A 22710-nucleotide genomic window follows, 5' to 3' on the forward strand; every position below is an offset into this window, starting at 1 on the left:
CTGTCCTTTCTTATGCAACTTTTGAGTTTCAAAGGGTAGAAGGCAAGATTTCTTTTGGTCACACATGTGGCCTAAGAAGACAGTCTATGTATTGAACACTATAATCTACTGTAGCCTTGTAAATAAGTCTAAATATTCACCAGTCTGAACCAACATGCTAAATATAAAATGAATTCATTCAGCCTTCTTTTCCATTTGCCCATGAAAACATCTTGCTTTTGTGAAGGCCTTTGGAAAAATGTAAGATCCAAGGCTTCTGTATGCTTTTTAATTGTTTAGGGGTACAAATTGGAGTGGAAAAGTAAGGTGAAGGCAGGAAGAACATTTCCAAAATTCATAGGTTAAAAAATATAAGATCCAGTTTTTTTTAGTTTATACATAATTTTTAAAATTGTCCTAAAGTACCAAAAAGCATCTCACTTATAATAGTGCTGTTTAGTAAAGCAGAGAACATACATCAAGTTGTCTTTGAATTCCCATTGCTTGGATATTAAAAAGAAATTTTAAAAAATGGAACTGGTATCTATTTTTCAGTAGGTCAAAAGGCATGTATAATTACACTCATGATTTTTGAGTATCATGCTAATGAGGCTAGGAAAATGTAGACCTTGACATTGCCTTGTTTAGTTACATTCACTATGAAAAAAAGAATATTGTTTACCCCTCAGGAGTTTTCTTAAGGAAAAGAAAAATCAATCTCTATCAATGAGCAATATTTTTCTCCCCAAGGGATATTGATCTGAACATTGACTTCACAATGGGTGAGTTATTTTCCTCAGACTCCCTACTATGAATTGTTAGGTGACATGTCTTTTGTGAGCCAATAAACATGTTGTGTCTAGTGTAGTAATCTCATCTGGGAGATGACAATTTCTGTAGAGTGGTTAGTTTGTAGTATTTCACCCTTTGTATGTCTGTGTTACATATTCCTGAGAAGTATATTTCAAGTTTAAAAAGCATTACTTCTCATATTCTTCTTAGGAGAACAGTTGGCAGTGAACAGTTTCTTTCCTACATGCTCCTCAACTGCATGTCCTCTAAGCTTGTGCATAGACCCATGACTCATGAATAGTCTTATAAATGTCTTCATGATTCCCTTTTCTCTCTTTATGCAATGGTACAATTTGACATCTTTAATTTTGAAAATAAAACAGATATTCAATTTACCAGAGAAACCATTCTTTAAAGGAACCCTGTAATGGGTGGAGATAAGGGAAAGGATAAGGACTCTAGAATTCTTGTTAATGGGCGTGATCATACTCTATCTGTTGGATTCATGTATAGTATGTTTTCTTTGTATATGTAATCTTGTAATGTTTTCTTCTATAATATGTAATCCCAGCACTTTGGGAGGCTGAGGTGGGTGGGTCACTTGAGGCCAGGAGTTCGAGACCAGCCTGGCCAACATGGTAAAACCCTGTCTCTACTAAAAATACAAAAAAATTAGCCTGGCGTAGTGGTGCACACCTATAGTCCCAGCTACTCAGGAGGCTGAAGCAGAAGAATTGCTTGAACTTGGGAGGCAGAGGTTGCAGTGAGCTGAGATCATGCCACTGCACTCCAGCCACTGCACTCCAGCCTGGGCCACAGAGGGAGACTGTCTAAAAAAAAAGTTTTCTTTATTAGTTTTCTTAAAGGGCACATTTAGAGTTTATATTAGATTGCCTTGAGCTGATTTCTTTATTCACTTATTCTTTGAAAAATATTAATTTACACTTCTACCAAGTGCCAAATACTGTACTCAACACGGATGATACCAAGACCCACCAGAGACACTAACAGTGCCAGGAAGAAATTAGGTAGGATGGCTATGGACACACATTGGCACAAAATACTTTAGGAGTCCGGAGGCTTGTCTTCATGGTAGTTTGGTGTATCAATGAAGCCTTCAAGAAGGAGGTGAATATAAGCAAGTAATTAGTCACACTGGGGGCTTAGGAGAGGAGCAGAAGTGGGTTTATGTCCCTGTTGCAAGGTAAGAGAACTCTTAAGCAAGCCCCTGTACCTCTCGGAGCCTTAGTTTGCTTGTCTTGTCTGTACATGGGGGATAGTAACAATATCTGCCTTATGAGATTGTTGTGAAGATGAAATGAGAATGCATGGAAAGGCCTCAACACTGTGCCTGGCACAAAGCAGGCACTCAGGAAGTGTGTACTAGAAAGGTGGAATAAGGGTGACATTTTAGCTCAATCCCTAAGATTTATTCAACAACCTTTTGGGCACCTGGCACGTGTCATGTTCTGCTAGGTCCTGGGCAGGAGACCAACTGTGAGCGTGAAGAGGGATAGAGTGATGGGCAGCTCGTGCAATGGCATGGGGGGATATCTGTTCCATGTTTGGGGGGCCTGGGGTGGCCTCTTGCTGCTGGAATTCAGAAAACCAGGGGAGGCCTGGTGGAGGCAGAGGCAGCAAAGTGTCCTGCCACACTAGGAAGGGCCTTTTGTGGCAGTAATGGCCTTCAGGCAGTCAGGAAAGAGACAGTGAGTCAGTTCATCTGTGGTTTCTTGGTTTCCTCTAACTTTTCCATGGGTGTGTATTGCCTTTTGGTAGTGGGCTGGCTAGACTACATTCTCTTCAGGAACAAAGGCTGCCAACTTTTTGTGGTCACCACCCTCCCCACATTGCCTATTATAATCAGGTGTTTCTGGCTGATACTCAATAAATATGGTTAAGTTTTTCTACTTCTGTATGTTCTGAAATATTCCAGCAGCTTCTCATGCCCAATTTCAGAATGCTCACATGAAAATGCTTCATTTTGTGCTTGGCAGAGAGATTCATGAATTAAGAACTTTGGTCATGTCACTGCTTAAAACTCTCCATATTGCTCTTGGAGTAATTCTACAATTTTGAACGTGTCCTACAAGATTTTGGATAATCTGGCTCTTGTCCATGGCTTCTGCCTCATCTCTTGACTCCCCCTTTCCTCACCATGATTCCACATCACTGGTCTTTTCCCCTTTATTTCAACCCCGCAAATACCATTATACATGCTGGTGCCTCTCCTTGAAAGGCCTCCTAACCCCCTCTCTAGACAAGCTCTTCCTCATTATTCAGGGTCCAACTTAAAAGCCATTTGTTCAGGAAAGACCTCCCTCATTTCCTAGGTTAGAAACCCTAATTATACATGCTCATAACTATAGTTTTATTTTATTCTACTTTCTCTAATGGAAATGAATAGTCTCTTTGGACATAAGCCTTATTTATTCAACAGCATTCTTCGAGCTCTTAATGTGGCCTAAATGTTGGGTACACCACACAGGAAGACAGTCAAAGTCCCTGCTTCATGGAACTAGTATTTTAGTAAGTGATGCAATGAATAAAAAACAAATACAGATATGATATGATGTTAGGTAGTGATAAATACTTTGGAGAAAAGCCAAGCTGGGTAAGGGCACAGAGAGGACTGAAGATGAGTTGAGGATGTTCAGAGAGAAGGTTGTTCTGTGTAGAATTCCCATTACCTAGCATGGTGCCCTGTATCTGGAAAGTGCCTGACAAATATTTGCTGAGTGAGAATCACATTGGTGCCAGTAGACCTGAAGGAGTAAAAGAGATGTGAATAGGGCTAACTGGGTTATATAATTGTGCTTCTTTCTCCCCAAGTTCCTTAATTACATCTGGGAAAATGTAGTCTGTGCATTAATTCTGTATCTAATATGAATTATCCACCTCGATTCTCTGCTAAAGTTGATTGCATTCACACCTGTCCAGTGGTAATATTGCATATTTTCTTAATCGCCATGGGCAAAATCACAACTGGTTGGTGAATGAAATATTTATGCTTTGAAGAATTGGTGTTCTAATTCCTTTCTATTTATACTGATGATCAATTATTTCTCAGTGAGGAGGAGGCGAATTTTTTCTGTGATCTATGTGCTTCTAAATGACTAATGAAGTCAATCTGGGCCTGGCAGATTTTGCCACCACTTGGACAGACGTAGCAGTCGTGGACGTTGTGTTACTTCTCAGCTTGCTGGTTCCCTGTTCCCTTTGCAATGATCTCATTATTGGCATTTTGTTTTCAAAGTGTTATCGTTCCCATTTTGCATTATGCCTCTGTGTGCTCTGTGTGGAGTGGTTTTTTTTTTTTTTTTTTCAGATGGAGTCTTGTCTTGCTCTGTCACCCAGGCTGGAGTGCAGTGGCGTGGTCTTGGCTCACTGCAACCTCCGTCTCCCGGGTTCAAGTGATTCTCCTGCCTCAGCCTCCAGAGTAGCTTAAGGCACTGCCTGCCACTGTTCTTTCAACCAAGTTTATCTTCTTCAAGAATATTCTGAAGATTAAATGTCTTTGATTAGCAAAATTTTTTTTTAATTTTGGTGAAATTGGGAGAAGGGGACTTATGCTTTCATAAACATCTTCTTTAGTGGAATAAAAAACTGGACCTGGGGCCAATTGGAATGGAGATCAAGCCAAACGGTGTTCGTTTTCTAGACTTTGTTTAAAAACTGAACAGCATGAGGGAAACAAGGGACAAGAACGGTTCCTTTCCTCTTCTCTGGACCCTAGCACCCCTCTGTGTGCTGTCATCTGGTCCTGCTTCTTCTATGAGATAGTCTCTTTCCCTAGCCCAGAGACCTTTTCTGGTTCGCCACTTCTATAGCTATCAGTCCATTGCTCTGTTGTATCACTCTTTGGGCAAAAAAAAGCCCATCACCTCCATATTCTTAAGTTAATTTTCATTCTTATCCACACTATTTGGGGCTGTCCAACCTCTCTTTCTGTGATTATCTCCGTGACCAGATCCCAAATTCAACTCCCCAACAGAAAATCACCTATTTTGTATCTGCCATTAACCAGCTGCCTTAGCCACCCCATGCCGTTGTAATGAGGTCTTCATGTTGCTGCTCGTGGGATTGGTTAAGAAAAATACTGAAAAGAATTGGAATCTATCTCCATCACCGTGTTGTTTCTTTTTAATGTTAGCAGTTTGTAAATATATATATAACTTATCAGCAGCTCCTCCTTTCCTCAAAGTATAAGCCCTATAAAATTTGGGAAATGTGTGTGTTTTGTTGACCAAAATATGCTTGATGCTGGCCAGAGTAAACATGCTGAATGAATCTCTATGGAATATAGGAGTGAATGTAGAGGAAGAGGAACTTATTTCACCCTAAAGAAGTGAAATGAAAGCAAACTTTGGTGGGTTTTGTCTAACTGTGGGCAAATTGGTATGGACTGAGAAATTCAATTAACTGTATCCATCAGTTTTTGTCTTTGGGGAGGAGTCATGAGACTAAGACCCAGAATTCTTGGTCCCACCCCTTTTGTGGCATTAAAAAAAAAAGCCCAAACTTGGCATATTATACCAACCAGATTTTTTTCTTTGTCTCAAAAAGGCTCAGCTGAACACTAGATTCTTCACCCAGTGCAACAATCAAAAACTCAGAAAACCTCAGCTGCCTCAGATGATGTCACAAAACCTTTAAGAATGCTTACTGCTGAGTTGGGCACAGGTCCAGCAAACACAATTCTTTCTGCCAGTTATTCAGGGTCTTTGACAGATTAGGTGGTCTTTTTTATTCTTCTTCATCTCCTTTTTTTTTTCATCCTCTTAAAAGGCAGTTCAGTTTACCTCTAAGCAAGACATTAACTCTGGCTACCCCAAATAACATTTTAATTGAAGTCTCAGTCCAAACAAATGCCCAGCCTCTTTATTAACCCCAACAGTGTAATTTTTCAACCTAAGGCTGATTCAGGGGGAAACTGTCTCGCTTAAACTGCCATGCAACGGAACATGGCAGTTTTCCTCAATCAGTCTCTTTTCTGACCTTAATTTGAACCTTAATCTCTTTTAACCATGTTCTCTTTATTAGCTGCTCATAGCCGTGGCACAATACTAATTTTCCTGTTTTTAGGCTATCAGTTTACAAAGGTATTTCACTCCTCCTTCTACCGCCAAATGTAATCATTAAGGTTTCATGAACTCTTTTGGGAGAGAAAAGTTAATACTTACTCTTGTTTTTTGTTGTTGTTGTTGTTGTTATTTTGGTTTAGTAATTTAAATAGCTGCTTTGCAAAATGTTCTGTAGAATTTTAGATGGTTTATTCCTGAGGTATATAAGATTTATGTACCAAAACCCCTATATATTTAATTGTTATAAAAACCTAAAGAATCATTTAAGATTATTACAAAGGTCTTTTTTTATCAATAGACAGACCCACACCTATAAAATAAAGTAGAAAACTAAGGGCATTATCTGAATAATTCAGGCAAAAATAATATATTTTCATTAGAAACCTCAACTTTTAGGAGAGACCTGAATTATCCAAATAATTGCCTCAATTCTTTTTCTTGATTTTTGTACTTAAATATAAACTAAGTAAATACAGGAAAAAATAATTGTTTTCTTAATTATACCTTCCCATTTTTTGACATTGGTCAAATGATCCAAAGTGAAAAGAAAAAAAAAGCACCCTTTTCAATAACAATGAAAAAAAAAGTGTTTCTTTATTTGTAGTCTACCTTAATACAGCAAAACTATGTAAGTAGAAAAACAGTGCTTATGATCATGTGCTCAATTAAATTTATAATAGGTTTTTGTACTTTTTGGCATTAGCATGAAAGCATATTGGTTATTATTCTTTATAATCTAATTGGGGGCTTTGTATCTAGTTACCCCTCCATTCTCTGCTTAATACAATAGTTTGTTGATTGCAAAAATTACGTTTCTATGACTTTAAAGTCCTAGAACTAGGATTGTCATTGAAAGTTGGAGATTCAGCTCGGTGTTTGGGGCAGGGACCATGTGCCCCCTGTGTGTGAGGAGGTAGGCAGCTGGGAACAATTGTCTGTTCCCTGCAGTGTTCAGTGGCATTAGCAGTGTGTTGGCATGGTAAACTTTGCCTTCCTTTCACTGGCTCAAACAATTAGGGGGAGTTCTCCTGGATCATAGTTTATTATATGTTATTAAATTCCATTATTCAAGAAGTTGCTGCTATGATGATAAAAACTTCTCATCATTTCCCACAAAACCTCCATCTTCTTTCCCATGTATTTTCTTTTCAGTTTATCGTTTGCTTCTCTGATAGACAAGGTGTCTTTTTATTTCCTGTTGGTACTTATTTAAAGAGCTAAGAGCTAATTTGAAAATACATCTTTGAAAGGACAACAAAAATGAGATGTGAAAAAAATGGTTGAAGATTCTTAATTAGTCCATTATTTGACACGCACGATTTAACATGGTATGCTTAGCATTGTGCATTCCCCAAAAGAACAAGGCTCTTTTTTTATCCCAAACTTTAACTCCCTCTCATTCATTATATCCCTTCTTGTCACTTTCCATTAGCTGATCATGACATCCTTTGCTGGAAGGGTGAGCAAGCAGATTACTTCCAAACTGGTGTAAGTGACACTCAAAAGACTGGCCTAAAGGAGCTTCTGTGATAGCAGCAAGCTCCTCGGGCCCTGGAGTTGGAGAATGTCACTTCAATAATATATTGGAGTCCATTGTCACATCTTTTCTGCAGCAACTTGGCAACCGTCCAGGAGTGGCAGGAATGGGTCTTCTGCTGCAACTCATGGGGGATAGTATCTAATGTTATTACTGTTGCTGATAATAATAATAGCAACAACAATTTATAGTGCCAATCCAATCCTCCTAGCATCTTGCATTTTACAGATGAGGAAACTGAGGACCAAAGAGATTAAATAAATTGTCCACGGTCACACAGCTGATAAGCGACAGAGCTAAGGTTTTAAGTGAGGTCTGGTGGATTCCAAACTCATATCTGTTTCTATTATAGCAGCATACTGACTTCTGGAAGACTTCAGCACATCTCCCTAAATCTGAAAGGGAAAGAAATGATCAAAGGACTAGTCATTTTGATGCAAGTGTCACCAGGCACTTCTAAATGTTGTAGCAGAGGATGATGGAATGAGCCAGTCACGGTCAAATACACATAGATAGATTGTGCTGACTAAGAAAAGAAGTGGAGAATCTGATGCTCCGATCAGATCAGCCCTGGATAAATGAATCGTTCCTCATCCTGGCCCCCCACAATCCCTCCCCTACTCCCAATGATCTGACCTGGGGAACAGATCCTCGGCCTTGGAATGGGATTGACATGGAAAGAGACAGCAGCAGACTCTGATCTGAACAGCACCAGGACCAATCCTAGGTACTATTCAGATCCTGACACCAACCTCTGGCCTTCTATGGTTTTCTGCTCCTAAGAAAACCACGTTGTCTTCATTCATCAAGTTTCAGGTTCTTTTTTCCATTAAGCAAATTTTAGTTTCTTATCCCAGTAACCTTTGAAAAGTTCTGATTATAAAATAGAGAATGTGGAAATACAGAGTAATACATTGGAGAAAATAAAAGTCACCTGTTATTCTATCACCAGGAGAAAACAGCCTATGGTCTATATCTTTCTAGTCTGGGCTGTACATACATATGCTGGGCAGTAAAATGTGGTGGTTATAGGGATAGACTCTGACATCAGACTATCTGTATTTAAATCTAAACACCTCCTCTAGCAGTCTGACCTAACCTCTCTGGCCTCCAGTTTTCTCATATGCACAGTACTTTCCTCTTATAATTTTTGTGACACTCAATGATCTAATGGATGTAAAGTAGCTAGGCCATGGGAATCCCTTACTGCACATTAGCTACTGTTCCTTATGTTTTGGTCCAGTGTTCTTGTCTTGTTCGCTGTTTCTGACTGTGCCCCAGCCTCCTTGATTTGAAGACCATGGATAACTTCATTCTCAGTGGTGATTCTGTTCCTTCTCAGTGCATTTGGTTTGATCAGCCTTCCCCTGACACTGCATCCGTGACTTTTCAGGTCTCAATTCCTACCCATTTAAACATAACTCTTAAGGAAGCATTGACAGCATCTTACCTTATTTTTGTTCCTGTCTGCTGGACATATTTCTGCCTGGATGCCCTGCTTAACCAGCCTGGCACTAAGGCAAAACCTAAGCAGCCCTTCCTGTTCTCATCTGTCTTGAACTCCTTGAGGTTAGTGCAGATGGAGGCAAGATCAGGAGTTCGTGATCACAGAGACACCAGCAGCATCAACCCACAATCTTGGGCCTCTGGAATGTCAGTGACAAATTAGGTTCCAAGTATATATAGGCAACACAAAGGCAAGTTTATTTGTTTAAACCATTTTGAATGTGAAAAAGAAGGTAATTATGAAGGATATTTCTTTATTATCTTCTTTAAAAATCCTCTGTTGGTAAGCCCATCTCTCAGAGACCTTTTCACCACTTAGTAAAAAACTCTATCTATCTATCTACTTACCTATCTACTTTTTTTAAATGGGGAACTATGTGTGATGGGTGAGTGGATGTCAACAACAGGAATCGGAGGGGTGGGGAGGGTGAATTACATTTAATGAAGCTGGAAGTTCACATGGACCTTTCAGACTTAAAAAAAAAATGTTGATTTTACATGCCAAAGTCTTGAAAGGGGCTTGACGGCTCACGGCTTTAGTGTGTTTTTCCAGATGGCAGATGCCATTTTGTGTTTTGCATAAACTGACTAAATTTGCTTGCTCTTTGTACTTATTTCAGAGAGAACCATTCTCTGCTTTCAATAGGACAGAAGAGCTCCTTGGCACTGGATGCCTCCGGGTCTGGTTGAGAGAGGAATGGTTAGGAGACTGTTCTGAGGATACGCAGACATCATCCAAAGCTTCCTACATTCAGATGAGGACAGAGGTTGGGCCAGAGCTTTGTATGCTTGTTACCTAAGGATGGTTCTGACCATGTAAGCAGATCACAGAAGGTAAGCCATGCTGAAGAACTTACAATAGTTATATTTCCAGTTTGTCCATTTTTAGCTCCATGGGTAGCAAATAGGTTCATGATGCTGTTATTTCAATTACTTTACATCCTGCTAATGGCTAGTTGTGTGATCCTGTAACTTAATTTCTCTGTGCCTCAGTTTTATCTGAAAGAAAAAAAAAGATAATAGCACTTATCTCTTAGGGTCATTGTGAGGATTCCATGAGTTAGTCCAGCCAAAGGCTTTAGAACAGTGCCTGGCATATAGTAAGTGCTCAAGAAATGTTGGTAATTATTATTGCTATGATTCATTTCCACAAGAATTTGCAATTTTTTTTCTTTTCTGCTAATTGACTTTGTCCAACTCCCATCATCTTTGGGTCATTTTTATGGAAATAGACTGGTAATAAGAGTGGTTAAGTTACAGGCTTTCTAGTCAAATAGAGTCAAGTTGAAGTTCTTAAAGCAATATTTAAGAGCTGTATCTTCTTGACTTACTTTCTCTAAGCCTCAGTTTCTTAATCTATAAAATAAGAAGGATTATAAATCATTCTACTATAAAAACACATGCACACGTATGTTCCTTGCAGCACTGTTCACAATAGCAAAGACTTGGAACCAATCCAAATGCCCATCAATGAAAACCTGGATAAAGAAAATGTGGCACATACACAGCATGGAATACTATGCAGCCATAAATAAGGATGAATTCATGTCCTTTGCAGGGACATGGATGAAGTTGGAAACATCATTCTCAGCAAACTAACACAAGAACAGAAAACGAAACACCGCATGTTCTCACTCATAAATGGGAGTTGAACAAAGAGAACACATGGACACAGGGAGGGGAATATCACACACCGGGGCCTGTCAGGGGGTGGAGGTCTAGGGGAGGGAGAGCATCAGGACAAATACCTAATGTAGGTGACAGGTTGATGGGTGCAGCAAACCACCTGGCACGTGTATACCTATGTAACAAACCTGCACGTTCTGCACATGTATCCCAGAACTTAAAGTATAATAAAAAAATTTTAAAAAAGGATGATAATAATAGTTGCCTCTTAACACTTCAAGAGGATTAAATGGGACAATACTTGCACAATGTCTGGCAAGCATATAAAGATTATAAAGAATATTATGTATTGGTATGATTTTTGCTGCACCGAATATACAAAACAGTGCTCTTATACTCAAAAGTGCTTCTAGAAGCTTGTCAAGTTTCCAGGGCTCTAGTGTCATGTCAATATTCCACCAGAAAAGAGGAAAAAATCCACAGAAATAGAAAGATGCTGGATGCTGTGACTTTACTAGGACCCTTTGCCAAATAATGAAGTGGAATTGAAAGGGTTGAGTCTTGCTCAGCATAGATTTTAATTCAAGTTAGAAAACTCAAATTTCTTTTTAAAAATTGAAATCGTATATTTTTAAGATGCACAGTGTGAGGTTTTGATATACATATACATAGTGAGTTGATTTAAAAATCAAGATAATTAATATATGCATGTCTTCACATAGTTAACTTATTTGTGTGTGGTGAGAACACTTAAGATCTACTCTCTTAGCAAATTTCAAGTATACAATACAGTATTATAAACTACAGTCCCAGTGTTATACATTAGGTCTCTAGAACTTGTTCATCCTGCATAACTGAAACTTTGTATCTTTTGACCAACATCTCTCCATTTCCCTTACCCCTTTGTCCCTGAGAGCCCCTACTCTACTCTCTGCCTCTATGAATTCAACTCTTTTAGATTCCCCATGTAAGTGAGATCATCTAATATTGTTCTTTCTGTGCTTGGCTTATTTCATTTAACATAATGTCCTCCAAGTTCATCTATGTTGTCATAAATGACAGGATTTCCTTCCTCTTAAAGGCTAAATAGTATTCCAATATATATATACACATACGTATATATATGCATATATACGTATGTATATATATGTGTAAATATCACAGAATTTATTTATCTGTCAACAGGCAATTAGTTTTTTTCTATATCCTGGTCATTGTGAATAATGCTGTAATGAACATGGGAGTTTAGATACCTCTTTGAGATGCTGATTTTATTTTCTTAGATATATACCAGTAGAGGAATTGCTGGATTATATTGAAGGTCTATTTTTAATTATTTGAAGAACCTCCATTTTGGAAAACTCAAATTTCTGAGCAGACTGATCCTGGACTCGACGCGGGGAATTGTTTGAAAGGGTAGGAACTAAAGCCTTATTCTTCTGTCCTAAACCAAAAAGTAAAGTGTAGAGCAAAGTAGCTTGTAGGGAAGAAATAGTTACTTGTGCTGGTTGCTTCTTATGGGGGATGTGGTATTTGCATATGATAAAATACTCAAATCTCACATTTAAAAAAATGTATATTTCTTTCCCCAAACTAAAAATGGATAGGAGTTACATCTGTAAATGAAAGAAAACTGTCTAAATATTATAATTGTGTTATTAAAGAGTTGAAAATGATTTCAGTCACATTTGCCATTCTCATCCAGCAGTAATGAGTGGTCCCTATTAATAATTGAATAAAGAGAAAATAACTAAACACTGGAAACTTTTACCCCAAAGCCAGCATGAAACCTGAAAAACTGAAGAACTTGGATCAAGGAAGCATAAAAAAATCAACAGTCTTGCAAATATCTTATTTGCCATATAGATTTGTTTTGACGTCTTCCTTCCAATGCCTATCACTCCTAACAGTCAGAATCAGATGCTATTTGAGTTGCAGGAAAAAGTGCTAAAGTAACTTCCTCCCACAAGATGACAGCCCCATCTTTTTCTCTCAACCTCATGCTTAGAAATTACTCAGAGTAGAGAGTAGGACGCTATGGTTAATTATTATTAGCAGTAAAATAAAAGAGAAAAGCAAGATCAAATAAGAGATGAAAGGGAAAGTGCATGTCAAAAGAAAAAGGAAGAAAAGTTGGAAAGAACAGGAGGAAGCTGTACTATTAAAGTGGGGAAAATAAATTACATGGCAGCAAAAAAGAAACAAAAAGAAAACTTCGGAGTCCAATGCAGAAATGGCTAGCTGACCAATGAAGATTCATCCGCCTCTCCTTCCACAGTGTAGAGTTCCTTCTAGGAAGCAATTGCTCAGCCAGAGAGACAATCTCTCTCTCTCTCTCAGTCTCTCTCTCTCTCTCTCTTTCTCTCTCCTTTCCCTTTCTTCATCTTCTGGCTGGATAATGCCAGGATAACCCTGATGCCAGAAGATGTAGAACCATAACATGAAAGAAATCGGGATCCCTGAATCTCTTTTCAGAGGAATATCCACATTAGACTTTTTGTGAGTGAGAAATAAACTTTTAGATATTAAGCCATTGAGCTTTTGGGGATTGTTTGTTATGGCAGTGAGCATTACTTACCCTGACTAATACAGAAGTTGATATCAAAAGGGAGCTCTAGAAGTAGATGCTTGTTCTTTTTATCTTTGCTCGAAAACCAGTTAATTATTTCCTGATAGCCTCTTATTGTTTTACTGTGTTCCCAAAAGCAGTCAATAGCAACCAACACATGTTATTTTTCACCTACAAGCTCAAGAGTCATGTGGTCTTTCAGGTTACCAAAGGCAACAATGTTGCCAAGTGTTTTTCCACTCCATGATATGGATCTCCAGCCATCCAGTCTATTATATCTGTTTCTAGAAACACTACTTGACTATGAAGTCTATATCACATATTTTACAATTTTGTTACAGGACACAGTATTTAGTATCAAATATAACCATCAGATTTAATTAAAGAAATAGAAGTCTGATAAGATGCAATGTGCTCATCATACCATTTCCTCCCTCTGGGCACAGAGGAAGACCATAGTCTCACCCTTCCTTACAATTTAATTGGGGCCTTGAGACCAATTTTTTTGTTTTGTTTTGTTTTGTTTTGTTTGTAATGGAATGTGAGAAGTACTGTATCAACTTTATTCTAGCAGTGAAGAGGGTTTATGGGCTTTCTCTATGTACTGTCTTCCTCTTCCACAGAGATCTTAGGTACAAGATGAAGCCAATCAGCCTATGTCCTGAACAAAGAATAACCTTATCTTGTTATACTATTCAGAGTCTGGGGGGAGGGTATTTATTACTGAAATACATCTATCCCATTCTGACTAATATTCTCTAAGTATTTTAGTTCGTTAGGAAGGAATACAATATATGGAATTAGAGGTTTTATGAAATCACTGGGAGGGCTGGGAGTGAAGGTCAACTTCCAGGAAGTATGAAGTGTTGGAATCCCTGGGAAGCCAAGTTGTCACCAATGGTCTTAGCTGTCTACAGCACTGAAGTGGATGATTCTCAGAAGGATGCTCAGAAGCTGACACATAGCCCCATGTCTGCTATCTGCCAGTGTGTCACAGACCCGCCTGTAGCTACTGAAAAATGTCTTTTTCTCTTCCATTTTCCAGTGATTGCAAGAGCACCTCTCAATGGAAGATTATACCAAGAACTCCATGGGCAAGAGAGCTTAGGAAATGTAGTTTCCAGGCTTTCAGTCCTTGTAATATGGGAGGACCTTAGGGTCAGAGATGGTACTTACTGAGTCTCAACAAAACAATGCCTGGCACACATGGTCCTTATCCTTCTTATGGGAAATTCAGGTGTCATACTTCCATAACCCATCACTCTGGAAAGCTCCTTGAGGATAGATCTTACAATTCTCCATCCCCAGTGCCAGACAATACCAGACAATAAATCATTTTGAATTGATTTGAATAAAATGATAATAGATTCAATAGAAAATAAGACTTTCCCATGTGTTGAAGCTAGATTTCAAGAACTTTGTCCATCGAATCTGATAATTCTCCTTAATGACTGCCCTAGATTCTGCCCCAGCTTAAGCTATTTTGCTCCCTAGCCTGCTCAGAGTGACCATGAAGGGCTGCTTGCCCAACAGGTGACCTTGAGCTTACTCTGGATCCTGTTTGTACAGACAAATAAAAAAGATTTGGTGATGGTTGGTTTATTGGATCCATGGAGACCTTCAGTCATGTCTTTTTTGTTTTAAACTGCATCGTGAAGTTGATTGTGTAGAGTTAGTCAAAGAGCCTCTATATTTTATTCCATGTGCCTTCTGCCAATGCCTACAAACCTGCCTGTGGCTACTGAAAAATGTCTTTTCCCCTTCCATCTTCCAGTGATTGCAAGAGCACCTCTTTTGAACACAGCCTTTGGGCTCTGAAAAAATTGGAATCTCTTTGGGAATGGGGAGTTTGTGAATTCATGTTGGGGCAGGGTGGGGAGTATTCTGTAATTGAGAAGGAGGTAGGGTGGGTTTGTGCACTAAGAAGGACTTATTCTGCCATAAGAAATGGATACTCAGAAAAGAGAGGACCAGACCCTGATGTGGTTTCATCTGAAAAGGCACAAAGTTAAAACTCCAAGGAAGATTAAATACATCCTCTTGATATTTATTTTCCTCACCAAAAAAAAAAAAAAAATGAAAAATGAAAGAAAAACAATTGTGCTTGTGGTAAGAATGATGGTAGAGTGACTCAGAATTATTGGCAACCATCAAAACAATGAAAGATGTGGATCATGTCATTAATTGATCTTCTTATCATTATGAAATGGTGACCATATCCAGCTAAAGAGCTCTGTGCACATAATGGCACAATTATGGGGGATGTGATGAGGTAAGAGCTGCTAGTGTCCAACATTTAGCCTCTTGTTTCCGTTCCCACCCACCCTGATCTCTGGCTATATTTAGTTGCTTTACACAGTGTTATCTAGCTCAAAGTCTATTCTACAAAATTAAAGGAAGAGAGAGAAGAGTGAGAGTCTTCATAGAAAGATCAGGCTCCCCAAAGTCTGTTTTCCCTGGTTCCCCACGTTCCTTCTTGGTTAATATGTTTTCTTCTCCTTTGTACTTAGGATCATGGCTGAAATGCAATCGTGAGTTTACTTTGTGGAAAGGGAAGCAGGGCACTGAGCAATCATCTAATGAATACGGTCAAGATGGTTAGTGAATTTGGAAAATTCCACTCTCAAAAAAATTACTTTCTCTATTCTGTAGCAGATTTCCTCTTGGCCTTAATTACCCACAGAGTTGTCCAATTTTCTGATAGTCTTTACTGTTGTTGACATCACCTAAATAATTTATTTAATGGATTTCACTGGGTTCATTTGGGAACCCTTTATTCTAAGTGGCTTTCTTTTATCAATCCATTTACTTATTCAATAAACATTGAACACTGTTTCAGTTATCTATTGTTGTGTAATAAGCTACCCTAAATCTAGTGACTTAAGGAAACAATTTATTACTATCACTCATGGTTCTTGGGACTGATGGACTCCGGTGGGCAGTTCTTGTCTCTCGTTTGGTTGTAGTCAGATTGTAGCTGAGACTGGAGCCTTCTAAAGGTTTCTTCACTCATATGTCTGGCATTGGGCTAGTCAGGAATCTCTCTCTCTCTCTCTCCACATGGTTACCAAAGCTTTTTGGTCTCTTGGTAATCAGGCTTTTCTCTTGTGACAGATTTCCTCAAAGCAAGTGTTCTAAGAAATCCAGGTGGAAGTTGCAAAAATTCTTAAACCTAACCTTGCAAGTCATACAGATCACCTCTTCCCTCTTGTATATGCCAAAGCAATCATGGGGGAACCCAGGATCCAGTAGTTGGACAAATAGATTTGGTCTCACAAGAGGGGAATAGTTTGTGTATTCAACTAGGGAAAGAATTGATGTGTTCATCTTAATGAGAAGCTGCCACAAGCACCCACTGTGTGGCAGACACTATGCTATGTGCTGGTACAACATGTTGACAAAATGGGCACAATCCCCTTGGTTTGTGGAGGTTAAAATCTAGTTTAATTAGCTTTGACTTGACAGTTTTCACAACCAACTGCTGCGCAATACATTTCAATATTAAGTCTATTTAGTTATGAAATGTGCAAAACATCTATTCTGGTCATTTGTGGTTTGGTCATTTTGACTTTTTCAATAACCAAACTGAATGAAATTTGTGGGTATGTGATCTGTAACTTGATGATCACCTTGATGAGCTGATTCATTCATGAATTCTTTTTTTAATGCATTCTTTAAAACACAGTCTGAGCAAAACTGGGGTGTTCACCTCTTGCTTAACAAGCATGTTGAGTTCCTGATGTGCATGGGGGCTGAAACTGAATTCGTTGACTCATAACAGGGAATATAAAATAAATTGAAAAGTCAGATTTTGCCCCAGATGAGCTTCCATTCTTGTTAGCAGTTTGGGTGGTATGCAGGTGGAGCAGCTTGTGACAATGACAAAGAAAAAGGTGAACCCAGACAGTGCATGATAAACTAGACAGGTGGTATCAGTTTCCTTCCTAAGAATTATCTTTTGGAGAGAAGTAATTGATTATTTGCCTCCACTTTCTTCTCTCTTGTGCCATAAACAGAAAGTGATCTAGGTTTGTTAAGTAAAAGGAGATTTCAGGACAGGAATGTTGACAGAAGAATTGGTGGTGTTCAGCAAATCTCAGGTCTTATCGTTTCTGGCATAGGTTATGTCCATTCAGTGGTACAACTATGAGGGGCTGGGGGAGGAGGCTCATGATGACACAAGAGATACCTTGACATTTCAGAAACAAAGGTCAAAGCTTGAACAGGTCCAAGAGCATGCACAATTCTTGTGCACACATGTCAAGTTCCTGACATGAGGTTAGTATTATGTTGTGCCTTCTTATGTTGGTATCTTTATGTTGTCTTACATAGCATAAAAAGAAATTATGGGATATTTTAAGCAAAACAACAACAACAACAATATGAATGTTGCCTTACTTACCTGGATGTTTCAAGCAAAACTAAAATTTGGCTTGCCATACCAATTGTCCTTTATCAATCCATAACTTTAATTTCATAGCTCATACTTCATCCGTATGGGTCCTTTTCTCACATTAGTGAAACCCGTGTCCCCGGGGTGTGATTTGCTAAATTAAACTTCTTTTCATTCATCATGCCAATTTATTTTTCTGAAATATTTGCCCCCCGTTTTTCCCTGGAAATTTATAATAATCAGATTTTAATTATATCCCACTCTTTTTTCTGCCAGCACATACTTGTTTGATATGTTTTATGCTATATTATTTTGTGCTTGCTGATATATGACTTTATAATTTTTCATGGGCATGTGATTTGCCCAACTAGATGGTAAACTGAATGGCAGGAGCTTCTCTATACATACAAATTTACATGTATGTGTTTACATATATAGATGCATGTGTAGTATATGTACCCAAACATACATAAGAAACACTTCTCAACAGCTGATCAGCTCTTTCCACTCTCCACTTTCCTTTTGTTTTCATAAGTTAGAGTCAAGTAGGCTATTTTGCAGTTACCTGGTGAATTGGATCAACGCATATGTCTGATGGATAATTCAGACTTTTAAAAAAAATTTTCAACTTCATATCCACTAAGATGAAAATAATCTAGAGTATTGCTCATCTTTTCCCCTGGGAAAATTGTTTTCATAAATTCATGAAAAATGTAAGTACTTGAGCTAAGCAAGTGCTTGTGATTGATTATTTGGGACAAAAATGATTTTTTAATTGAATTAATGAAAGTCTTTATCTAACTCACCAACTCAGAAAAATTTCCTACCCAACATGTTAACCTTACCTTTTCTAACCAATTTGCTGTTCTTAAAACCTTTTTGTTTACTAAGTTTGCTTAAACCTTTGTATTTACTAACTTTGCTGCTGCCACTGTATACGCAGGTATGTACATTGATGAGGAGCTTCCCAACTTGTCCAAGATCAGGGCCACCAGGAAACATTTTCAATCCTCCAAATATGGTGAATTATTTTGGCATCCCTGACATCACATGAAAACAAAATAAAGCTTTCTTCTCATAATTAGACATATACTTAAAATGCAGATACTCCTGGAAGCCTCATTATAATGATGGGTCCTTATTCACAGATGATGATATTGACTACTAGCAGATATTTTCTTGGAAACAGGTTTTTGATTAGGCCAAAGTGGTGATTGGATTTGGGAGAATGACAGCTCACTGCATTTCTTAAAGCAGGGGGCTCAGATTTAGGGTATCTATACCTCATGAAGATTTCAAAATGATCCATTGGTGTGCAGAAAGAAGATATTTAACCTTCTATTTATTTCAATGTTTTATTTCATCTTAAATTTAGATTTTTTTTGGTGCATGTGTTTTTGATGCATAGAATAGAGTAATACATATGTAATTTATAAATGAGAATACATAGGATGGACATGTTCAAAAATTTTTACCACATGTGATCTAAAAATTTAGAAACCATTGCTTTCCAAAGGTGAATTGAACATGAATAAGGGCTTCATGATGCTATGGGGAGGAACGGGAAATGATTACGGAACAAGTGTTTGTAATCTGGGAATTCTGACTCTGGTTACTACTGGTTCCAGTTATTTGATCAATAGGGAGTTCACTAACTCTTAATCTGACGCCAGGACAGTCCCTTTTAAGATGTGAAGAAATTGCTCAATGTTAGGATGTTGACCGAAGAAAGTAGATTTCAATCATGCTTTTTTTTTTTTTTTCATTTTGTTTTCTCAAGGGTCCCATGGGAACAGAAAGTTTTGAGGGAGTTTACTGTTTGTGCAAGATGACTGGTTGGGTAAAGAAGTCCAAAGTTTTTTATCTGCAGAACAAATAAAACCTGGGCAAAGGTAACTGAAATGAACGTCTCCCACCTTGTCCCTTTTGCATGTCTAAGGTGATGTTTGTGCCGATGGTTGCACAATGGAGAACCTAATCTATGCACGTCAAATGGAGAGGAGGTGCATTTTAGAGTCCTCATGACTAAAAAGAGTCAGTGACCTTTATTCTTCTTACTTTGACAGGCAATTATTTGATGACAATGCCTATATAAAAATCATTTAAAATGAAAAATATATTTGTTGATGAATTATTGCCAAATACCCAGGTATTGTTTGTCAGACAGCCTCTGGGTGGCTGAGTTAGAGTTTTTTCTCTTTCTCCAAAGATAGACACACACAGCTCTAAGGAAGTATTAAAATAAATTTATAAATTCATGGTTACTCGGGACATTTGTTGTTGCTGGTTAATGACAACAAGGACAACTGGATTGTCCTTATGATTACTCCGCAGCAATTACTAAAAAATATTCTGAATAAACAAACATTCTGAAAATGTGAATCAAAGTGTGGGGCTCAACTTGTGTTTTAAAAGATAAATTTCTATGTATAAATATTGACAAGAGAGTGGGATACGACTGAATTGTTGAGGTTAAGCATTTATTATGGGGAAAAAATTAAAATGCTTTGGAGCTCAGTGATCCTTACTGACCAGATATTTACTTAACCATTCTTTTCATTTTGACTCTTTGTTATTGTTGTTTCTGTAGGAACTTAGGTTTATAAGCCCCATTAAAGGGGCATTTTATATAGGATAGTCAAAAGGATGATAATGAATGAGCCAGCAGCCAATTATGGATAGAAACTAAGTAAATTACACAGCTGACTTCTCATTTTTAAATTAGTTGCTATAGAGTTTTACAAACTTTCCCCGAGACATTTATCATCCAACAATTTTTCCTCAAGGAAATATTTAAAAAAGGGTTTAGACATTAAGAACAAAGTGGTAAAAGTGAGACCCTCGGCCTTTTTTGGATATTTGAAAAAAAATTCTAATGGGACTGAAACTGTGAGATGGGAAATCCACAGGGAATTGTGTTTGTCTATGTGAGTATGTATGGATATATGTATAATATAGAACAGGGGTCCCCAACCCCTGGTCTGTGATCTGGTAGGATCTGGGCCACACAGCAAGTGGTGAGTGGCGGGCCAGCAAGTAAAGCTTCATCTGTATTTTCAGCCGTTCCCCATCACTCGCATTACCGCCTAAGCTCTGCCTCCTGTCAGATCAGTGGTGGCATTAGATTATCATAGGTGCTCAAACCCTATCATGAACTGTGTATGTGAGGAATCTAAGTTGCATGCTCCTTATAAGAAGCTAATGCCTGATGATCATCACTGTCTCCCATCATCTCCAGATGGGACCGTCTAGTTGCAGGAAAACAAGCTCAGGGCTCCCACTGATTCTACATTATGGTGAGTTGTATAATTATTTCATTATATATTACAATGTAATAATAATAAAGTGCACAATAACTCTAATGTGCTTGAATCATCCTGAAACCATCCCCCCACCCCGGTCTGTGGAAAAACAGTCTTCCACGAAACCAGTCCCTGGTGCCAAAAAGGTTGGGGATTGCTGGTATAGATAACAACTAAAATAAATGTCCAGATTATCTGAATAATTGCAACATTTACTGGTATAATTGTTTAAAATTTAAAAGAAAAAACTGAAATTTTCCAGTATGGAAAAGATAAATTCCAGTTTCTAAGCTTAAGCCTGCTATGACCTGTGGCTTGGAATTTCATGTGTGAGCAGTTATTCAAGTAGAATAACTAATTGTAGTAAAAACTTAGGTTAATTAGTTGGAAGCACTTCTACTATAGACTGTGAGCCACTGAACCAACCTGTAAATGGGGATGAACTCTTTCAAGGTCCAGGGTAGACTATGATCTTTCTGAGATTACAAATTTGTAGTTTTTCCTGAAAAAAAAAAAAATCTTTGGAGTTTCCATCAAGCTCTAGGATTCTACCAGCCAGGTATCCAGGGTTTGAAACATTGTGTGTATGAATAATCTGCCCTGACCTAAAAGGAGCTACTTTCTGAGGAAGGTTATTGGCTGTGGGGAGATGTGAGTGTTGAGAGACAGAGTGAACTGCATGAGTAGAGATGGTAGAAGAGTCTGTGATTCAAAAATGGGTTTTGAAACTTCTGGAGCCTATTAGATTAGTCAGTTAATAGTTGTGAAAAACGATGGGTGTATACCCAGGATCACTAAGTCACTTGAGTGAAGAAGATTATAGAATGGAAGAAAAAAGAGAGAGAGAGAAGGAAAGAGAGGAGAGAGACAGAGCCATAGCATGCATGAGGTGTGCGGCTGGCGGGCCTCATGCTCCAGCGCCTGGATTTCCAATCTGGCACTCAGCTTGATGAGTCTGTTTATTCAGCTCCAGTATCAGACGTTCCCTTTTCCTGCCTGAAGAAGTCCCCTTTGAAGAACGGCTCTGCTGGGGAGCAGTTTCCCCTTGGATGGGCTACTCCTGTTTGCAGTCCTAAAGGAAAAGATCTGGAAATACCACAAGAATGTTCTTTAAAACGATATTCCAGCGCCACGTGAGGGGAGGATGAAATAGCTGTAAAAGATGTATTTCCTGGTTGAGGTATTTTTTTCCCCTCTCAAGTGAATTTGGCGCTGAACAAAGGTGTCACATGAATGCGATTGGGGTCATATGTTCTTGGGTGCCTCCAGATCTGTGTGGGCAGGTGGAGGCTGGGGGTGGGAGGGTACTTCAAGCTTCTGTAGGCCTGGAGAGAGAGAGAGACAGAGAGACAGAGAGAGACAGAGACAGAGAGAGAGAGCATGAGAGAGAGATCATGAGAGAGACATAGGGAATTCCAGTAACCTAGTCTTGCATGTCTTTATCTGTAAAGGAATCAGTGGTGGTGACTTATCAGAGGACCAGCCTATACTTTCAAAGCAAAGCCACAATGAAACACTATCTAGAGAATTGAGGCACAATGTTCATAATCAAACTGGATATTTCCAAGATTGACTAATGTACTTTGGGTTTGATATTAATTTCTTGTACTTCAGGGACATGTTTTACTTTTTTTTTTTTTTTTTTGAGTCAGAGTTTCACTCTTGTTGCTCAGGCTGGAGTGCATTGGAGCAATCTCAGCTCACCGCAACCTCTGCCTCCTGGATTCAAGTGATTCTCCTGCCTCAGCCTCCTGAGTAGCTGGGATTACAGGCATGTGCCACCGCACCCAGCTAATTTTTTTTTGTTTTTAGTAGAGACGGGGTTTCTCCATATTGATCATGCTGGTCTCCAATTCCTCAGGTGATCCGCCTGCCTTAGCCTCCCAAAGTGTTAGGATTACAGGCGTGAGCCACTGCACATG

At 38.6% G+C, this 22710-nt stretch overlaps 1 long non-coding RNA gene across 1 annotated transcript in view; it reads right to left on the minus strand.

Moving 5' to 3' along the window:
• Positions 1–9730: 9730 nt before the first annotated feature.
• LOC107970156 (uncharacterized) overlaps positions 9731–22710 on the minus strand; it is a 241302-nt gene continuing 228322 nt past the window's right edge. The window contains exon 5 of the long non-coding RNA XR_001712519.4: positions 9731–9897. This is a non-coding gene — a long non-coding RNA (uncharacterized LOC107970156). The remainder of the gene's footprint in view (positions 9898–22710) is intronic.

This window comes from Pan troglodytes, chromosome 1 (genome assembly GCF_028858775.2).
Source record: "Pan troglodytes isolate AG18354 chromosome 1, NHGRI_mPanTro3-v2.0_pri, whole genome shotgun sequence".
Classification (NCBI taxonomy): Eukaryota; Metazoa; Chordata; class Mammalia; order Primates; family Hominidae; genus Pan; species Pan troglodytes.